Source organism: Oncorhynchus mykiss, chromosome 26 (genome assembly GCF_057628025.1).
Source record: "Oncorhynchus mykiss isolate SJ-2025 chromosome 26, ASM5762802v1, whole genome shotgun sequence".
Classification (NCBI taxonomy): Eukaryota; Metazoa; Chordata; class Actinopteri; order Salmoniformes; family Salmonidae; genus Oncorhynchus; species Oncorhynchus mykiss.
In genome coordinates, this window is record NC_143047.1 from 6,808,598 (window position 1) to 6,827,389 (window position 18,792).

General features: G+C 43.2%; 1 protein-coding gene across 3 annotated transcripts in view; it reads left to right on the forward strand.

The window, feature by feature from the left end:
• Nucleotides 1-2,104: 2,104 nt before the first annotated feature.
• The window catches only part of LOC110506284 (kinesin-like protein KIFC3), a 72,491-nt gene continuing 55,803 nt past the window's right edge, over nt 2,105-18,792 (forward strand). For all 3 annotated transcript variants that reach the window (XM_090221759.1, XM_021585742.3, XM_090221763.1), the window contains exon 1: nt 2,105-2,804. The gene's annotated coding sequence lies outside the window, so the exon portion shown is untranslated. The remainder of the gene's footprint in view (nt 2,805-18,792) is intronic.

Below are 18,792 nucleotides of genomic sequence, written 5' to 3' on the forward strand. Positions count from 1 at the left end.
CCACTTAACACACCCCGTAACTCTTCTGATGTCAAGTCTCGCACACCCAAATACCTCTCTGCAGCTGCCACCACAACCTCAATTTTCTGAGACTTCCGATCCATGCCTGTGTAACAGTATAACTTTATACCGTCCCCTCGCCCATACCCGGGCGCAAACCAGGGACCCTCTGCACACATCAACAACAGTCACCCAACGAAGCATCTGTTACCCATCGCTCCACAAAAGCCACTGCCCTTGCAGAGCAAGGGGAACAACTACTTCAAGGTCTCAGAGCAAGTGACTCACCGATTGAAACGCTATTTAGCGCGCACCACCGCTAACTAAGCTAGCCCCATTTCACATCCGTTACACCTGCAGTACGTACAATTGATAACCATTGCTATAAATCCAATCTGCCTGAAACTTATTTCACTGTTTGGCCTATCCCTCTGTACTGGTATATCTCTACTACTCTCACCACTCCTCACCCTCAACCCATCTTCCTCAACTTTCTTCACTGCCTCAGCATATGACAACTTCTGCACTACTCTAACCCTGGAAACCTCAACCTACCTCTCTCGCATATGGGACATTACAATTAACACATTCCACTACGTTCCCAAATACTACACATTCCTTTGTCGCATGCCCTTCTGCACATTTCTCAGACCTTGGACCCTCCCTCCTACACACTGCTGCCACATAGGAACACCTTGGACCCTCCCTCCTACACACTGCTGCCACATAGGAACACCTTGGACCCTCCCTCCTACACACTGCTGCCACATAGGAACACCTTGGACCCTCCCTCCTACACACTGCTGCCACATAGGAACACCTTGGACCCTCCCTCCTACACACTGCTGCCACATAGGAACACCTTGGACCCTCCCTCCTACACACTGCTGCCACATAGGAACACCTTGGACCCTCCCTCCTACACACTGCTGCCACATAGGAACACCTTGGACCCTCCCTCCTACACACTGCTGCCACATAGGAACACCTTGGACCCTCCCTCCTACACACTGCTGCCACATAGGAACACCTTGGACCCTCCCTCCTACACACTGCTGCCACATAGGAACACCTTGGACCCTCCCTCCTACACACTGCTGCCACATAGGAACACCTTGGACCCTCCCTCCCACACACTGCTGCCACATGCCCATAAGCTTGACACCTGTAACATCTTAATGTGTTCGGCACATAAGCTTGTACAGGATACCTTTATATATCCTTTATTCACTGTCAGGCAAAGACTCAACTTCAAAAGTCAAAAGAACAGACAATGACTCTTCTGTTTCCCCACTCTCACCACCCTGTCTGCGTCGCATCAAACGACGAGCATCACATACACCGGGAATCTTTGCCCTCAGCTGGTCAACTTTTACATCTACTGCTATCCCAGTTATCACTCCTTTCATTGGTGCCTTTTTCTTGAGAACGAAACTATTCACTTTTATTGCCCCCATTCGTTTTACTTCGAGCGCATTCTTCCTGTGCCCAACAGAAACACAAACAATTATCACTTGACCACTTCTAGTTACCCTCACCGATTCCACATGACCCAACTCTTTTTCCACCCACCGTGAAACCACAAATGGATCAGCCAAAAGGCAAGAGTCCACTTTCTCCATAAACTTCACTCCTACTGTCACAGACTCTTCTTCATCCTGACCCTCCATGCATAACCTCAGTCTCCGATAACTTTACTGCACCAACCACCTCTGATTCTTCACCCTCATTCACTTCCATTTCTCCTCCTGTCTTCAGCTCCCTCTGCTTACACTTTCTACCATTCTTCTTTGACAAACCATCTCCCTTTTTCCCACCACTTTTATCCGCCCCAAGCTCACCCTCTTCTTCCCTCACTCTCTTAGACCTCTTCTCCCTCTCTTTTTTCCCTCCATCCCTTCTCCATTTTCCAAGTAGACATCTCCTTGTGATAATACTGCCGCTCCATCCCGCACACCCATCTTGTACTTGCTTTCTCTAGGGACTCCATTTTCCCCTTCCAGAGTTCTGCTCATGTCCCCAATAATGTGCCTCTACCCGAGTCCATACCCGAGTCCATATCAACCGGATGTTCCGGTTTTCATGGGAAATGGAAAGAGAGCCTGTGCCATGACTTCCGCTTTTGGAAGTTAACAAGGCCATACTCCGCCTTCACATTTACTGGATTTTACGCCTGCTATGTTAGGTTATTGCGCATATACTGTAACTGCATTTCCCTTGTCAAAGTATTTTATTGGATAAACTAGTTTAACATTAAGATGTTTACTCCAAACAGTTGAGCATGTTATCGGTCAGCAGGTCAAGCAACAACACAAGGAGAGAAACATCTGTCAAAAGTCTCCCTCTTTTGGTGCTTTCAAGACAACTGGGAACTCGAAAATAACCTAGGTCAAATCATGACATCGGACATTGGGAAAGTGGAAGCTCAGACAGATGCCCAAGTTTCCGACTTGAAAGCCCCGAAAAGAAAATCCCTGTTTGAGCTCGTTTTTTTCCCGAGTACATAGTTGTCTTGAACGCAATGAAGTCGGAGATGTCCGATTCCGCGTTTTTTTTAACGCGGCAATATGTCTGGTCTCTGAAGTGCAGTCAGCTGGTGAATCCACTCCAAGTCGCGAGGAGACTTTACTTTCGGCCGCGGCAACAAAAAAAAAACTAATCCACGGAAATATTTGCACCTCTGAATTCTGGATGGGCTACTAAATGATTTGCGCTGTACAACACAGTCCAACCGCGACTATTGATGTGAGTTATTTGGTCAACTCGGGAATAACAAGGGGAAGTTTCGCGTGTTGGACCGAGTGGTAAGAGTTGCACTATTTTCCTTTAGCACGTTTGCTTTCCATTTCCCCATTTGTATTACATTGTTTGACATTTGCACACGCGTTTACAAAGTAAGTTGTAGTTAGTTACCTTGTCAAAACTAATGTTGGTTTGTATTAACAATATTGTCAAGCCGCGAGTTGCATATTGATTTTGCAGCGTGGTCGTACGGCTCAATTAGTGATATTGACTATATGGATATTAGCCTACTTGGCAAGGCGCTCAACACTGACATTACAGACCAAAGCAACATTATCAAATTGCTCTGTTTTTATATTTTCGGTGCTTACAGAAAATGGCAACAGAGCACATCCAATTCACTGAAAACAGCTGTGGTTCACACCATTCAGCCGTTTCCACGCATGTCAAAAAATAAATGTAACCAGCGTTTTTATTTCAATGTTGACCTGTGCGACCGTGAAAGGTGTATGTGTGCGCCGACTCATGTATGTAAATTCAGCAACAACAAAAAAACGTCCTCACTGTCAACTGTTTATTTTCAGCAAACTTAACGTAAATATGTGTATGAACATAAGATTCAACAACTGAGACAAACTGAACAAGTTCCACAGACATGTGACTAACAGAAATGAAGTAATGTGTCCCTGAATAAAGGGGGGGTAAACCAAAAGTAACAGTCAGTATCTGGTGTGGCCACCAGCTGCATTAAGTACCCCAATCTTCCACCAAGGCACCTGCAAGTTCCCGGATATTTCTGGGGGGAATGGCCCTCACAGGTCTCAGATGTGCTCAATGGGATTGAGATCCGGGCTCTTCCCTGAACATGGCAGAACACTGACCTTCCTGCCTTACAACAGGCCTACAAGCCCTCAGTCCAGCCTCTCTCAGCCTGTTGTGGACAGTCTGAGCACTGATGGAGGGATTGTGCATTCCTGGTGTAACTCGGGCAGTTGTTGTTGCCATCCTGTACCTGCCCCGCAGGTGTGATGTTCGGATGTACAGTGCCTTGCGAAGGTATTCGGCCCCCTTGAACTTTGCGACCTTTTGCCACATTTCAAGCTTCAAACATAAAGATATAAAACTTTTTTTTTGTGAAGAATCAACAACAAGTGGGACACAATCATGAAGTGGAACGACATTTATTGGATATTTCAAAAGTTTTTAACAAATCAAAAACTGAAAAATTGGGCGTGCAAAATTATTCAGCCCCCTTAACTTAATACTTTGTAGCGCCACCTTTTGCTGCGATTACAGCTGTAAGTCGCTTGGGGTATGTCTCTATCAGTTTTGCACATCGAGAGACTGACATTTTTTCCCATTCTTCCTTGCAAAACAGCTCGAGCTCAGTGAGGTTGGATGGAGAGCATTTGTGAACAGCAGTTTTCAGTTCTTTCCACAGATTCTCGATTGGATTCAGGTCTGGACTTTGACTTGGCCATTCTAACACCTGGATATGTTTATTTTTGAACCATTCCATTGTAGATTTTGCTTTATGTTTTGGATCATTGTCTTGTTGGAAGACAAATCTCCGTCCCAGTCTCAGGTCTTTTGCAGACTCCATCAGGTTTTCTTCCAGAATGGTCCTGTATTTGGCTCCATCCATCTTCCCATCAATTGTAACCATCTTCCCTGTCCCTGCTGAAGAAAAGCAGGCCCAAACCATGATGCTGCCACCACCATGTTTGACAGTGGGGATGGTGTGTTCAGCTGTGTTGCTTTTACGCCAAACATAACATTTTGCATTGTTGCCAAAAAGTTCAATTTTGGTTTCATCTGACCAGAGCACCTTCTTTCACATGTTTGGTGTGTCTCCCAGGTGTCTTGTGGCACATTTTAAACAACACTTTTTATGGATATCTTTAAGAAATGGCTTTCTTCTTGCCACTCTTCCATAAAGGCCAGATTTGTGCAATATACGACTGATTGTTGTCCTATGGACAGAGTCTCCCACCTCAGCTGTAGATCTCTGCAGTTCAACCAGAATGATCATGGGCCTCTTGGCTGCATCTCTGATCAGTCTTCTCCTTGTATGAGCTGAATGTTTAGAGGGATGGCCAGGTCTTGGTAGATTTGCAGTGGTCTGATACTCCTTCCATTTCAATATTATCGCTTGCACAGTGCTCCTTGGGATGTTTAAAGCTTGGGAAATCTTTTTGTATCCAAATCCGGCTTTAAACTTCTTCACAACAGTATCTCGGACCTGCCTGGTGTGTTCCTTGTTCTTCATGATGCTCTCTGCGCTTTTAACGGACCTCTGAGACTATCACAGTGCAGGTGCATTTATACGGAGACTTGATTACACACAGGTGGATTGTATTTATCATCATTAGTCATTTAGGTCAACATTGGATCATTCAGAGATCCTCACTGAACTTCTGGAGAGAGTTTGCTGCACTGAAAGTAAAGGGGCTGAATAATTTTGCACGCCCAATTTTCAGTTTTTGATTTGTTAAAAAAGTTTGAAATATCCAATAAATGTCGTTACACTTCATGATTGTGTCCCACTTGTTGTTGATTCTTCACAAAAAAATACAGTTTTATATCTTGATGTTTGAAGCCTGAAATGTGGCAAAAGGTCGCAAAGTTCAAGGGGGCCGAATACTTTCGCAAGGCACTGTACTGATCCTGTGCAGGTGTTGTTACACGTGGTCTGCCACTGCGAGGACGATCAGCTGTCCATCCTGTCTCCCTGTAGCGCTTTCTTAGGCGTCTCACAGTACGGACATTGCAATCTATTTCCCTGGCCACATCTGCAGTGCTCATGCCACCTTGCAGCATGCCTAAGGCACTTTCACGCAGATGAGCAGGGACCCTGGGCATTTTTATTTTGGTGTTTTTCAGTCAGTACAAAGGCCTCTTTAGTGTCCCTAAGTTGTCATAACTGTGACCTTAATTGCCTACCGTGTGTAAGCTGTTAGTGTTCCACAGGTGCATGTTCATTAATTGTTTATGGTTCATTGAACAAGCGTGGGAAACAGTTTTTAAACCCTTTACAATGAAGATCTGTGAAGTTATTTGGATTTTTATAAATGATATTTGAAAGACAGGATCCTTTAAAAAAGGACATTACTTTTTTTGCTGAAATTGTATATCTATGTGGTTATTTTTACCATGTATATCTTGGTGGGGCAAACTCCCCAAAAATGTTTTAGATGCGTGCCAGCAAAGACACACAACACTAAACAATACATTAATTGCACCATAACGATGACAAGCTGTGCCCACAAACTGTTAGGGCCTTCATAAAGCTGTCTCAACAGCAGAGCAATCTTTCCAGCACAATGGATTGAATCCTTACCACCGCTACACCTGGATATCAGCAGAGCCTTGTCTGGCAGCGAAACAATTAATTCAGTCTTGTTTACTGCCTTTTAAAAACAACATGGCTGACTTGAAGTTAAACAAATGTGGTTCTACTGACAATTGAGATGTACACACTATGGCATAAGGGAATGATGAGCGGGTAAGAGGCATTCTGTAATTTCAATTAAGACATTAATGAGCGAGCGACGATGGACGTAGTCAATATAACTATGTGTAGAGCACTTTTGAAATGTAGACAGAATTCAGAACATGGGCTGTTCTTACAGAATTTTCCCTGTCCACCAAGTCAGAACTGTAGGATAAATAAAGGGGGCATATACGCAGAAAATTAAACCTCTTACAATATTAGATGACTTTTCTCAAAAACAGGTTATAGGCTACATGTCAGTAACGTTGGGTGACATTATGAGGACCAAATAGATGTAATTATTAGGGTGAGGCACATGGGCTACTAACAGCTTACTACACAACATACACTTAGTATTACTTTCTTTTTTTTTTAACTCTTAAGTTTTACACACAGACAAGATAACACAAAGCAATATAAATAATATACTCAACTAGAAAAAAAAAAAAAAATACAAATAAAAAAAAAGCTTTAAAGATACCATACTTTAGACAAGTTAAACACACCAGGCAGAAGGCTACAAAGGTTAAAGGGCAATCTATAGTACATGGACAGAGCAAACACCTCACCATTGTTCCTGTAAACAGTCAAGGGATAAGGGTGGAGAAATGCAACCACTCACAGTCATGGCCACAGACCAACCATCCACTGGGCCAAAAATAAAGTTTACAATGCTTTAAAATAAAAAAAAAATTAGAATGATTATTCACGTAGTTGTGAACAAAATATAAAAATAACTGGGAAAAACAAGCTCACACTTCAGTCTCTGCCCGGGCAAGATGAACAAGGCATCCGCGGGTCACAATCAGTAAGCACATGGACCTTATTGCCCCCCCAGCAAAAACACAGAGAGAAGCTCCTCTAACCCTTAAGTCACAGGGGGGTCAAATAGAGACTTATTTTAGTTTTAATTGGAATGCCATCAGAGGATGGACTGTTTAAAGTAAGACCGGAATGGAGCCCAAGCCTCAAACAGTTTGGGGTTCCCACGTGATTTGAAGTGAATTTTTTTCTAGTTTCAGAGAGCACAACACATCTCTCACCCAATATTTATAAGCTGGGGGAGCTGCCATCTTCCAGTTCTGTAGTATTAGCCGTCTAGCTAAAAGAGTTGTATAAGCAACAGTGTCCGACTGGATTCTTGATAGGGGGGTACCCATGGGCAGTACTCCAAAAAGGGCTGTAAGGGGAGACTGAACTATAACAGTGTCATATATATCAGAGAAATATTAATTCCCAGAAACCTGACAGTTTATGACAGACCCAAAACATATGCAACAGTGTGGCTGGTTCCACTTTACATCTGACACAGGTAGGATCAAAATCAGAAAATATTCTTCCAAGTTTGGCCCCCGACCGACCAGTGGATACGGTGAACCACCTTGAATTGAATGAGGCTGTGTCTAGTGCTAAAAGAGGACGAGTGCACCCTGTGCAGCACAGATTCCCAGGCGTCTTCCCCAAGTTCCTCCCCCAAATCCTTTTCCCATCGAGTCTTTAAAGGCACCAAAGAATGAATGATTGCATATACATCTGAAATTGCGCCCCTAGGAAGCTTGTTCAACTCCAAGATGCTCTCTATAGCTGTATTTGCAGGCCTATTGGGAAATCCAGGTGTGTTAGCTCTGACAAAGTTTCTAGTCTGGAGATAGCGGAAAAAGTGGGATTGGGGGAGATTGAACTTTTCCTGCAGCTGAGAAAAAGAGGGCAAATGTATCATCAAAGAATAATTGGGCCAGCGAGGAGAGGCCTAGTGAGTGCCAAATGCCAAAAGCCCCATCATTCAAAGATGGAGGAAATAAAATGTTCTGATTGATTGGGCCTGATAGAGAAAAGCCTCGGAGGCTAAAGGCTAAACGGAACTGATTCCAAATTTTAAGAGACTGCTTTACAATTGGGTTGACATACCTTTTGCCTAGGGACACTGGGAGAGACGAGCACAACACAGAGGAAAGTGCTGCAGGTTTACACGATTCAGACTCCATCTGGACCCAGAGTGGTCTAGGGCCAGTAGGATCAGTCTGCAGCCAGTACAGAAGGGCTCTGAAATTTGCAGCCCAGTAGTATGTCTGAAAGTTTGGTAGAGCTAAACCCCCCCCCCCAATGACCTAGGCTTCTGTAAATGTTTTCTACCAATCCGTGGTACCTTGCCATCCCAAATAAAATGCATGAATGTTTGATCCAGTGAAATAAAAAAAGATTTTGGAATAAAAATGGGTAAACATTGAAATAAATATAAAAATTTGGGCAACACATTCATTTTAATGACATTAATCCTTCCGATAAGAGAAAGGGGTAGCGAATTCCAAAAAGTGAAAGATTGTTTCAAACTGTCTGCTAGAGCAACAAAGTTTTCCTGAAACATATTTGAATATTTCCTTGTCACTTTTACTCCCAAGTAGGTGAATTGATCCCGGACAATCCTATACTGAGAACTTGTAAAAGAGCACTTTAAAGCAGCCTTGTTTACCAGAAAAAGCTCACTCTTGCCTAGATTCAGCTTGTACCCTAAGATTGACCCAAACTTTTTAAGAACAGATTACGCATCCTAAAATACGCATCCGAAAATGCTCACCAGTCCTCAAGTGAGTCTCTTGTAGAAATGCAATATTTGCATTCAAACCCTTTAATTGTGTCAACACCCTCTTACGCTTCACCGGGTTATTAACCCCTTTGGTGTTCCATGAAATGTACTTGATCGCATTATTTCGGCCCCTCTGGGCATTCCCGTTATTCAACCCTGTCATTAGAGCAAAGAATGGAAAAGCAATGAGCGCCCAAAACCCCCAGAATAACTTGTCTCAGAGTAATAATGTACGGTGGTAGATGTTTGGAAAAAGTACAGAAAAACAAACTAAAAAGACAGAATGACAACATTAGAACTGAACAATTCAACCTCCCCCGTCCCAGACAATACCTCCCCAAACGAGGTACAAGCCTAAATAGAACATCTTCTCTTCGCACAGTATGTCTGTGAGAGTGTGGTCTTAAACCTAAACCCACAGTCCCGCTCTTTAAAGTCGCGTTTTGTTAGTGGATCAAGCAGCAAAAATAACGATTTTTATGTATTTTTTTCAAAAAAAAAAAAAGGCGAATCCCTTGTGCAAACGGAATGACAAAAGCACCACTTGTAGATGTATATAATTATATTCCCAGTCTTATAACAGGCATTGAGAGAGAAAATAAGTCAAATGTATAAAGGCTCTCAGCCAAAAATCTAATTTGAAGTAAGGAAATTGTAGTAAGACAATCAAAAATAATAGTAATTATAATAGTAGTCTAGTTGACGCTGAGACAGCTTACAAACAATTAGTATTACATTCTTAGCTACAGTATATATATCTCGTATGCTGCTGCATAAATTATGTAATATACAAGACATTTTTGGACTCACCTTGGCTTGTGATGTGCTCACTTAAACATGAAGATGGCACGGCGGTTTTGTCAACAAACTTTCATCAAAGTCTGCTATTCTCTGGATTATGGTCACGATGGCAACACCCACCCGTAGCACGCGCTCCAGCAGGTGTATCTCACTGATCATCCCTAAAGCCAACACCTCATTTCGCTGCCTTTTGTTCCAGTTCTCTGCTGCCTGTGACTGGAACGAACTGCAAAAATCGCTGAAGTTGGAGACTTTTATCTCCCTCACCAACTTCAAACATCTGTTATCTGAGCAGCTAACCGATCGCTGCAGCTGTACATAGTCTATCGGTAAATAGCCCACCCAATTTTACCTACCTCATCCCCATACTGTTTATATTTATTTACTTTTCTGCTCTTTTGCACACCAATATCTCTACCTGCACATGACCATCTGATCATTTATCACTCCAGTGTTAATCTGCAAAATTGTAATTATTCGCCTACCTCCTCATGCCTTTTGCACACAATGTATATAGACTCTCTTTTTTTTCTACTGTGTTATTGACTTGTTAATTGTTTACTCCATGTGTAACTCTGTGTTGTCTGTTCACACTGCTATGCTTTATCTTGGCCAGGTCGCAGTTGCAAATGAGAACTTGTTCTCAACTAGCCTACCTGGTTAAATAAAGGTGAAATATAAAAATAAATAAAAAATGGTGGGAACTCAGGGGGGGGGAGAAACACACAGCCACTCCATTGAATAGCAGGCTACTGGTTGCTTTGCACTGCTTGCAGTTAGTCACTGATTCCTCCCAAAAGACTCATTGTTGAATATACGATTTCCAACTTGTGTAATCTTTTTATCCAATGGCCGATGAGCACCGATACGCTTTATCTATAGTTTCTCTTCACATGACAAGGGTTAAAGAGGATTTGAAAGTAGATTGTCGACTTGATTCATGATGATGATGATGACTGCTAGCTAAGACTTTGAAAGTAAGATAATGACATGATCAGTCCAATCAAAGCTACTGTACATATAACTTGATTTGATGTCATTTTATCTGTGGCCAATGACCTTGAGCCTTCTTGGAAGGACACTTGTAATATAACTCTATGGCGGGACTCAAAGGCTTGACGTTTTGGATGTCTACCCTTACTAAGGACATCAACTTCCAGATGACGTAGTGTCCCCATGAGGGACAGAACATTTAGCCAGTCATGGCTTAATGCTCCTATTTTTGTTCTGGCTCGCCCCACCACCACGGAATGCACTGAGCTAGGCAGAAACACCTGCATGTTAGAGACCATGTGTATGTGGCTTTATTTAACTCCATGATATATATATATATATATATATATATATATATATATATATATATATATAATTTTTTTTTTTTTTTTTTTTTTTTTTTGACATTGTTTGCAAGCTGATATGTGACACGTATTAATGCCCAAACAACATGCAAAACAGGCAAGCCCCCCTAAAAATGACATATATATATGTATATAATTTATTTTTGCAACAAATGTGGGGCTCTGCCCCACCTGCCCTGAACGACAGGTTGCTACTGTAATACACTGCTCAAAAAAACAAAGGGAACACTAAAATAACACATCCTAGATCTGAATGAATGAAATATTCTTATTAAATACTTTTTTCTTTACATAGTTGAATGTGCTGACAACAAAATCACACAAATTATCAATGGAAATCAAATGTATCAACCCATGGAGGTCTGGATTTGGAGTCACACTCAAAATTAAAGTGGAAAACCACACTACAGGCGGATCCAACTTTGATGTAATGTCCTTAAAACAAGTCAAAATGAGGCTCAGTAGTGTGTGTGGCCTCCACGTGCCTGTATGATCTCCCTACAACGCCTGGGCATGCTCCTGATGAGGTGGCAGATGGTCTCCTGAGGGATCTCCTCCCAGACCTGGACTAAAGCATCCGCCAACTCCTGGACAGTCTGTGGTGCAACGAGACATGATGTCCCAGATGTGCTCAATTGGATTCAGGTCTGGGGAACGGGCGGGCCAGTCCATAGCATCAATGCCTTCCTCTTGCAGGAACTGCTGACACACTCCAGCCACATGAGGTCTAGCATTGTCTTGCATTAGGAGGAACCCAGGGCCAACTGCACCAGCATATGGTCTCACAAGGGGTCTGAGGATCTCATCTCGGTACCTAATGGCAGTCAGGCTACCTCTGGCGAGCGCATGGAGGGCTGTGCGGCCCCCCAAAGAAATGCCACCCCACACCATGACTGACCCACCGCCAAACCGGTCATGCTGGAGGATGTTGCAGGCAGCAGAATGTTCTCCAAGGTGTCTCCAGACTGTCACGTCTGTCACATGTACTCAGTGTGAACCTGCTTTCATCTGTGAAGAGCACAGGGCGCCAGTGGCGAATTCTCTGGCAAATGCCAAACGTCCTGCACGGTGTTGGGCTGTAAGCACAACCCCCACCTGTGGACGTCGGGCCCTCATACCACCCTCATGGAGTCTGTTTCTGACCGTTTGAGCAGACACATGCACATTTGTGGCCTGCTGGAGGTCATTTTGCAGGGCTCTGGCAGTGCTCCTCCTTGCACAAAGGCAGAAGTAGCGGTCCTGCTGCTGGGTTGTTGCCCTCCTATGGCCTCCTCCACGTCTCCTGATGTACTGGCCTGTCTCCTGGTAGCGCCTCCATGCTCTGGACACTACGCTGACAGACACAGCAAACCTTCATGCCACATCTCGCATTGATGTGCGATCCTGGATGAGCTGCACTACCTGAGCCACTTGTGTGGGTTGTAGACTCCGTCTCATGCTACCACTAGAGTGAAAGCACCGCCAGCATTCAAAAGTGACCAAAACATCAGCCAGGAAGCATAGGAACTGAGAAGTGGTCTGTGGTCACCACCTGCAGAACCACTCCTTTATTGGAGGTGTCTTGCTAATTGCCTATAATTTCCACCTGCTGTCTATACCATTTGCACAACAGCATGTAAAATTTATTGTCAATCAGTGTTGCTTCCTAAGTGGACAGTTTGATTTCACAGAAGTGTGATTGACTTGGATTTACATTGTGTTGTTTAAGTGTTCCCTTTATTTTTTTGAGCAGTGTATTTACATACATGCGTGGACACACACACTGCCTTCAGAAAGTATTCACACCCCTTTCCTTTTTCCACATTTTGCTACGTTACAGCCGTATTCTATTTATTTAATTTATTAAATAATTTTTTCCCTCAATCTAGACACAATACCCCATAATGAAAGAGAAACTGGTTTAATTTTTTTTGTTGCTAATTTATAAAAAATAAAAAACTGAATATATTTACATAAGTATTCAGACCCTTTACTTTGTTGAAGCACCTTTGGCAGCGTTGAGTCTTGGATATGACACAACAAACTTGGCACACCTGTATTTGGGGAGTTTCAGAGATGTTCGATCGGATTCAAGTCCAGGCTCTGGCTGGGCCACTCAAGGACATTCACAGACTTATCCGAAAGCCACTGTTGTCCTGTTGGAAGGTGAACCTTCAACCCAGTCTGAGGTCCTGAGTGCTCTGGAGCAGGTTTTCATCAAGATCTCTCTGTACTTTGCTCTGTTCATCTTTGCCTTGATCCTGACTAGTCTCACAGTCCCTGCTGCTGAAAAACACACCCACAGCATGATGCTGCCACGACCATGCTTCACCGTAGGGATGGTGCCAGGTTTCCTCCAGGTGTGACGCTTTGCATTCAGTCCAAAGAGTTCAATCTTGATTTCATCAAACCAGAGAATCTAGTTTCTCATGGTCTGAGAGTACCTTTTGGCAAACTCCAAGCAGGCTGTCGTGCCTTTTACTGAGGAGTGGCTTCCGCCTGGCCCCTCTACCATAAAGGCCTGATTGGTGGAATGCTGCAGAGATGGTTGTCCTTCTGGAAAGATCTCCCATCTCCACAGAGGAACTCTGGAGCTCTGTCAGATTGACCATCGGGTTCTTGGTCACCTCCCTGACCAAGGCCCTTCTCCCCCGATTACTCAGTTTAGCTGGGCGGCCAGCTCAAGGAAGAGTCTTGCTGGTTCCAAATTTCTTCCATTTAAGAATGATGGATGCCACTGTGTTCTTGTGAACCTTCAATGCTGCAGAAATTTTTTGGTATCCTTCCCCAGATCTCTGCCTTGACACAATCCTGTCTCAGAGCTCTGCGGAAAATTCCTTCGACCTCAGGGCTTGGTTTTTGCTCTGACACGCACTGTCAACTGTGGGACCTTCTATAGACAGGTGTGCCTTTCCAAATCATGTCCAATCAATTGAATTTACCACAGGTGGACTCCAATCAAGTTGTAGAAACATCTCGAGGATGATCAATGGAAATAGGATGCACCTGAGTTCAATTTCGAGTCTCATAGCAAAGGTTCTGAAAACTTATGTAAATAAGGTATTTCTGTTTTTATTTTGTATAAATTAGCAAAGATTTCTAAGCCTGTTGTCATTATGGGGTATTGTGTTTAGATTGCTGAGGACTTATATTTATTTAATCCATTTTAGAATAAGGCTGTAATGTAAGAAAATGTGGAAAAAGTCAAGGGATAGAGAGGAAAAAACATGATTTCACCTTGGCTTGGGTACATTTTGAAAGCCAGCGTGTCAGTTTCAATTGCATGGTTTGGTTCCCATTTTTGTACACGAGCATCCTGAACAGAAGCCCTTGGAGAGAGGGGGAACACATGGAGGCAGTTACGAGAGGTGGTTGTTCTCAGGGTGTGTCTAGTTGGCTTTACAAACCGTGCCAATGAACGGATGTATGATCTAAAAGTAGAAGTTGATTAATGAGTTATCCTACTTTCCTGCCAAGTTAGAAAAGTTTAAAAAAAAAATTAAATCACAGACCTGTGTCATGGGATAGTGATCTTGATTTGACTTTGGAGCATATTTTTAACATGCTGGGTAATGGAGAGCCTGTTCATTTGTTATGAAGTCCTGCTTCAGGAATAACTGTAAGTGTGGGTAACATCCCTCTCTCTTATTCTTAGAACAGTTTATGTCCCAGTCAATGTGGGTGTGACTTATTTTAACAGGACCAGGACCAGTTTTTAAAAGCACTCCCAGTTGTTACTGCACCAGAGGGGGACTGGGTTTGTTAAATACATACTGCTAGAGCACAAACCCACATAGACAGTACAGGGACATTCCATTTTGTTCTGCATGTTCCCTAAAGTACCTCTCCTTAGGTCATCACTGGCATGGCATTCCAGAGGCAGGAGTCACGAGCAGAATGAACTGACCCTACCCCTCTCTGTTGGACCTGCGTAGCTGAGAAGAATTAGACCGCTTCAACTCAATTTCATGTTGAGGTGAGGGAAGATGAAGGTCGGGGCTGTCTGCTAGTGCTCTGTACCTGTTCGGACTGTTATTGTGGGAATTGCTTAGACAGTTCATATGTTGGACTCTCATGGAGATGGAGACAATTCTCCCCCCCCCCCCCCCCCCCCCCTCTTCATCATGGTCCCCCAAGCAAGGTATCGTTGGACAAGACACCAGTGTGGCGTGTAGAGACAGAGCAGAAACACACACACACACACAGTGTGGTTTCCGGGGGATGGGCTGGGTGAGTCACAGGCTGGAAAGAGAATAAGAGACTACTGGTGGAAAATTACATGTTATGCAGAGTGATTATGTAGCTCCAACCGTGTGTGTGTGTGTGTGTGTGTGTGAGCGCGCAGCTACTAGCTTACACATTAGACAATGTATTCTGTAAATATTTGCTAAAGACACTATGGGGAAATCTGTTCCTAAACATGCCATGTCTGTGTTTGCACAAATGTATATGAGCTTGCATGGGGATAGTGTTTGTTTGGATCACATACTCAGTCTCTGGTTTGGTGCTCTATTTATTGTAAGCTGTTTGTTAAATAAGTCCTGGACGGTTTGACTTGTTTGGCTGCAGTAGTGGAGATGATGAGGTCAGGGACTTGTGACTTCTCCATGCATTCAGGCATTATATAACGGCTCTGATTGGAAGCAGATTATTGTAGAATGTGAACATTACCAGATAACCAGTAGGTGGTGCTGTTTGCTGTGTCTGTCACACAGATGGACTACAGTCTCTAGGCACTGATGTTGGTTAGCCTACATAGCATGCTCAGGGTAGAAGTTACCCTTTGGCACGGATCTTGGATCAGCTTATCTTAACTAAATTCGTTGCGGGGTGAATCACAAAACTGACCACAAGGGGGTCCAATCCGGCCCCTGGGTGGTTGGAGTAAAAATATATATTTTACTGTCTAGCTTGCTATTATTCACAGATAATAAAGCTAGACAGTCAGGGAGCATCGGAAATTCAAAAATAATGGATAAAGGACTTATTTATTTTTTTACACACACATTTTGATGGCGAGGAAATGCAACCAATTTTCAATGCGGCCATCTGGACCTCATCGAAGACAAGACTGCGGCCCCTGTCAAAATTAGTTTGACACCCATCATCTAGGGAAACAAACAACTTCATCCTACTGTCTTGCACCCACACAAAGATCATGCTCTTTCTGTAACTAATGTAAACGTTACACAGTGGACTGTTAGTCTCATGTTAATTTCAAAACAACTTTTAAATCTGATTAAATTCTGAACAAGAGAAGATGTGGAAACAACAGCAGAGCCTCAGTTCAGCTGTAGCTAATTTGGCCCAATTAAATTGTGTATGAAAGAGGGGTAGATGTTATATTAGGAAATGGTCATGCAATGTTGCCCACAGCGGATTACTGCCTAGCTTCATTTGCATATTAATGGATAAAAGACGCATTAAGAAGATGACTAGGCTATTTTAAGTGTGAGCACAGTGGGTTAGCACATTACACCATATCGGGTGTCAAACATCCTACCATGCGGATCCAATCCAGCTCGCGGGTGGTTTGAGTAAAAAAATATATATACAGTACCAGTCAAAAGTTTGGACACACCTACTCATTCAATGTTTTTTATTTACTTTACTATTTTCTACACTGTAGTATAATTAATAGTGAAGACATCAAAACTATGCAATAACACATGGACTCATGTAGTAACCCAAAAAAGTGTTAAACAAATCAAAATATATTTTATATTTGAGATTCTTCAAAGTAGCCACCCTTTGCCTTGATGACAGCTTTGCACACTCTTTGCATTCTCACGAACCAGCTTTATTAGGTACTCAGCTGGAATGCATTGTTAATTTGTGGATTTTTTTCACTTAATGCGTTTTGAGCCAATCAGTTGTGTTGTGACATGGTAGGGGTGGTATACAGAAGATAGCTCTATTTGGTAAAAGTCCCAAGGCCATATTATATCAAGAACAGCTCAAATAAGCAAAGAGAAACGACAGTCCATTACTTTAAGACATGAAGGTCAGTAATCCGAATAATTTCAAGAACTTTCAAAGTTTCTCAGTGCAGTCGCAAAAAGCATCAAGCGCTTTGATGAAACTGGCTCTTATGAGGACCACCACAGGAAAGGAAGACCCATAGTTACCTCTGCTGCAGAGGATAAGTTCATTAGTTACCAGCCTTAGAAATTGCAGCCCAAATAAATTCTTCATGGAGTTCAAGTAACAGACATATTTCAACATCAACTCTTCAGAGGAGACCACATGAATTAGACCTTCATGGTCAAATTGCTGCAATGAAATCACTACTAAAGGACACCAATAATAAGAAGAGACTTGCTTGGGCCAAGAAACACGAGCAATGGACATTAGACCGGTGGAAATCTGTCCTTTTGTTCTGATGAGTCAAAGTTATATTTGGTTCCAACCATTGTGTCTTTGTGAGATGCAGAGTAGATGAACAGATCTCATGTGTGGTTCCCACCGTGAAGCTTGGAGGTAGGGGTGCTTTGGTGATTTATTTTGAATTCAAGACACACTTAACCAGCATGGCTACCACAGCATTCTGCAGCGATACGCCATCCCATCTGGTTTGGGCTTAGTAGGACTATGACCCAAAACACACCTCCAGGCTGTGTACAGGCTATTTTAACAAAGAAGGAGAGTGATGGATTGTTGCATTGGGTGACCTGGCCTCCACAATCAGCCGACTGCAACCCAATTGAGATGGTTTGGGATGAGTTGGGCTGCAGAGTCTAGGAAAAGCAGCCAACAAGTGCTCAGCAAATGTGGGAACTCCTTCAAGACTGTTGGAAAAGTATTCCAGGTGAAGCTGGTTGAGCAAATGCCAAGAGTGTGCAAAGCTGTCATCAAGGCAGGGTTTTATGTTAATTTTGTGTATAGAGCATACTTCTGACAATACAAAATTCTTCAGATCTCCAAGGGAGGGGTGACAAAAACATGATTTTGGAGGTAGGACATCACGCAGAATAGGGTTAGCCAGAATGCCCATAAATTTAACTTTTGACGTTAATTTGACAAGCTATATCCCTTCTAGCCATGACCCGCAAGTACAGCCAACCTAGCATTTATTTTTCTTTTTTTTTTACAAATCAATGCTTGGAGTCAAAGTATCGCTTTAATATCGACCAAAATAATATTGCGATATGAAACTATATACTCAGTCCGGACTCTGGCTGGGCCACTCAAGGACATTCAGAGACTTGTCCCGAAGCCACTCCTGCGTTGTATTGGCTGTGTGCTTATGGCCATTGTCCTGTTGGAAGGTGAACCTTTGCCCCAGTCTGACATCTTGAACACTCTGTCTGTACTTTGCTTTGTTCATCTTTCCCTCAATCTTGACGAGTCTCCCAGTCCCTCCTGCTGAAAAACGTCCCCACAGCATGATGCTGCCACCCATCTTTTACCGTAGGGATGGTGACAGGTTTCTCCAGACATGATGCTTGGCATTCAGGCCAAAGAGTTCAAGCTTGGTTTCATCAGACCATGTTTCTCATGGTCTGAGAGTCTTAGGTGCCTTTTGGCAATCTCCAAGCAGACGACCAGCACTAGGAAGAGTCTTGGCGGTTCCAAACTTTTTCCATTTAAGAATGCCGGAGGCCACTGTTCTTGGACCTTCAATGCTGCAGAAATGTTTTGGTACCCCAGATCTGTGCCTCGATAGAATCATGTCTTGGAGCTCTACGACAATTTCTGCAACCTCATGGCTGGGTTTTTGCTCTGACATGCACTGTCAACTGTGTGACCTTACATAGACAGGTGTGTGCCTTTCCAAATCATGTCCAGTCAATTGAATTTACCACAGGTGGACTCCAATCAAGTTGTAGGAGCAT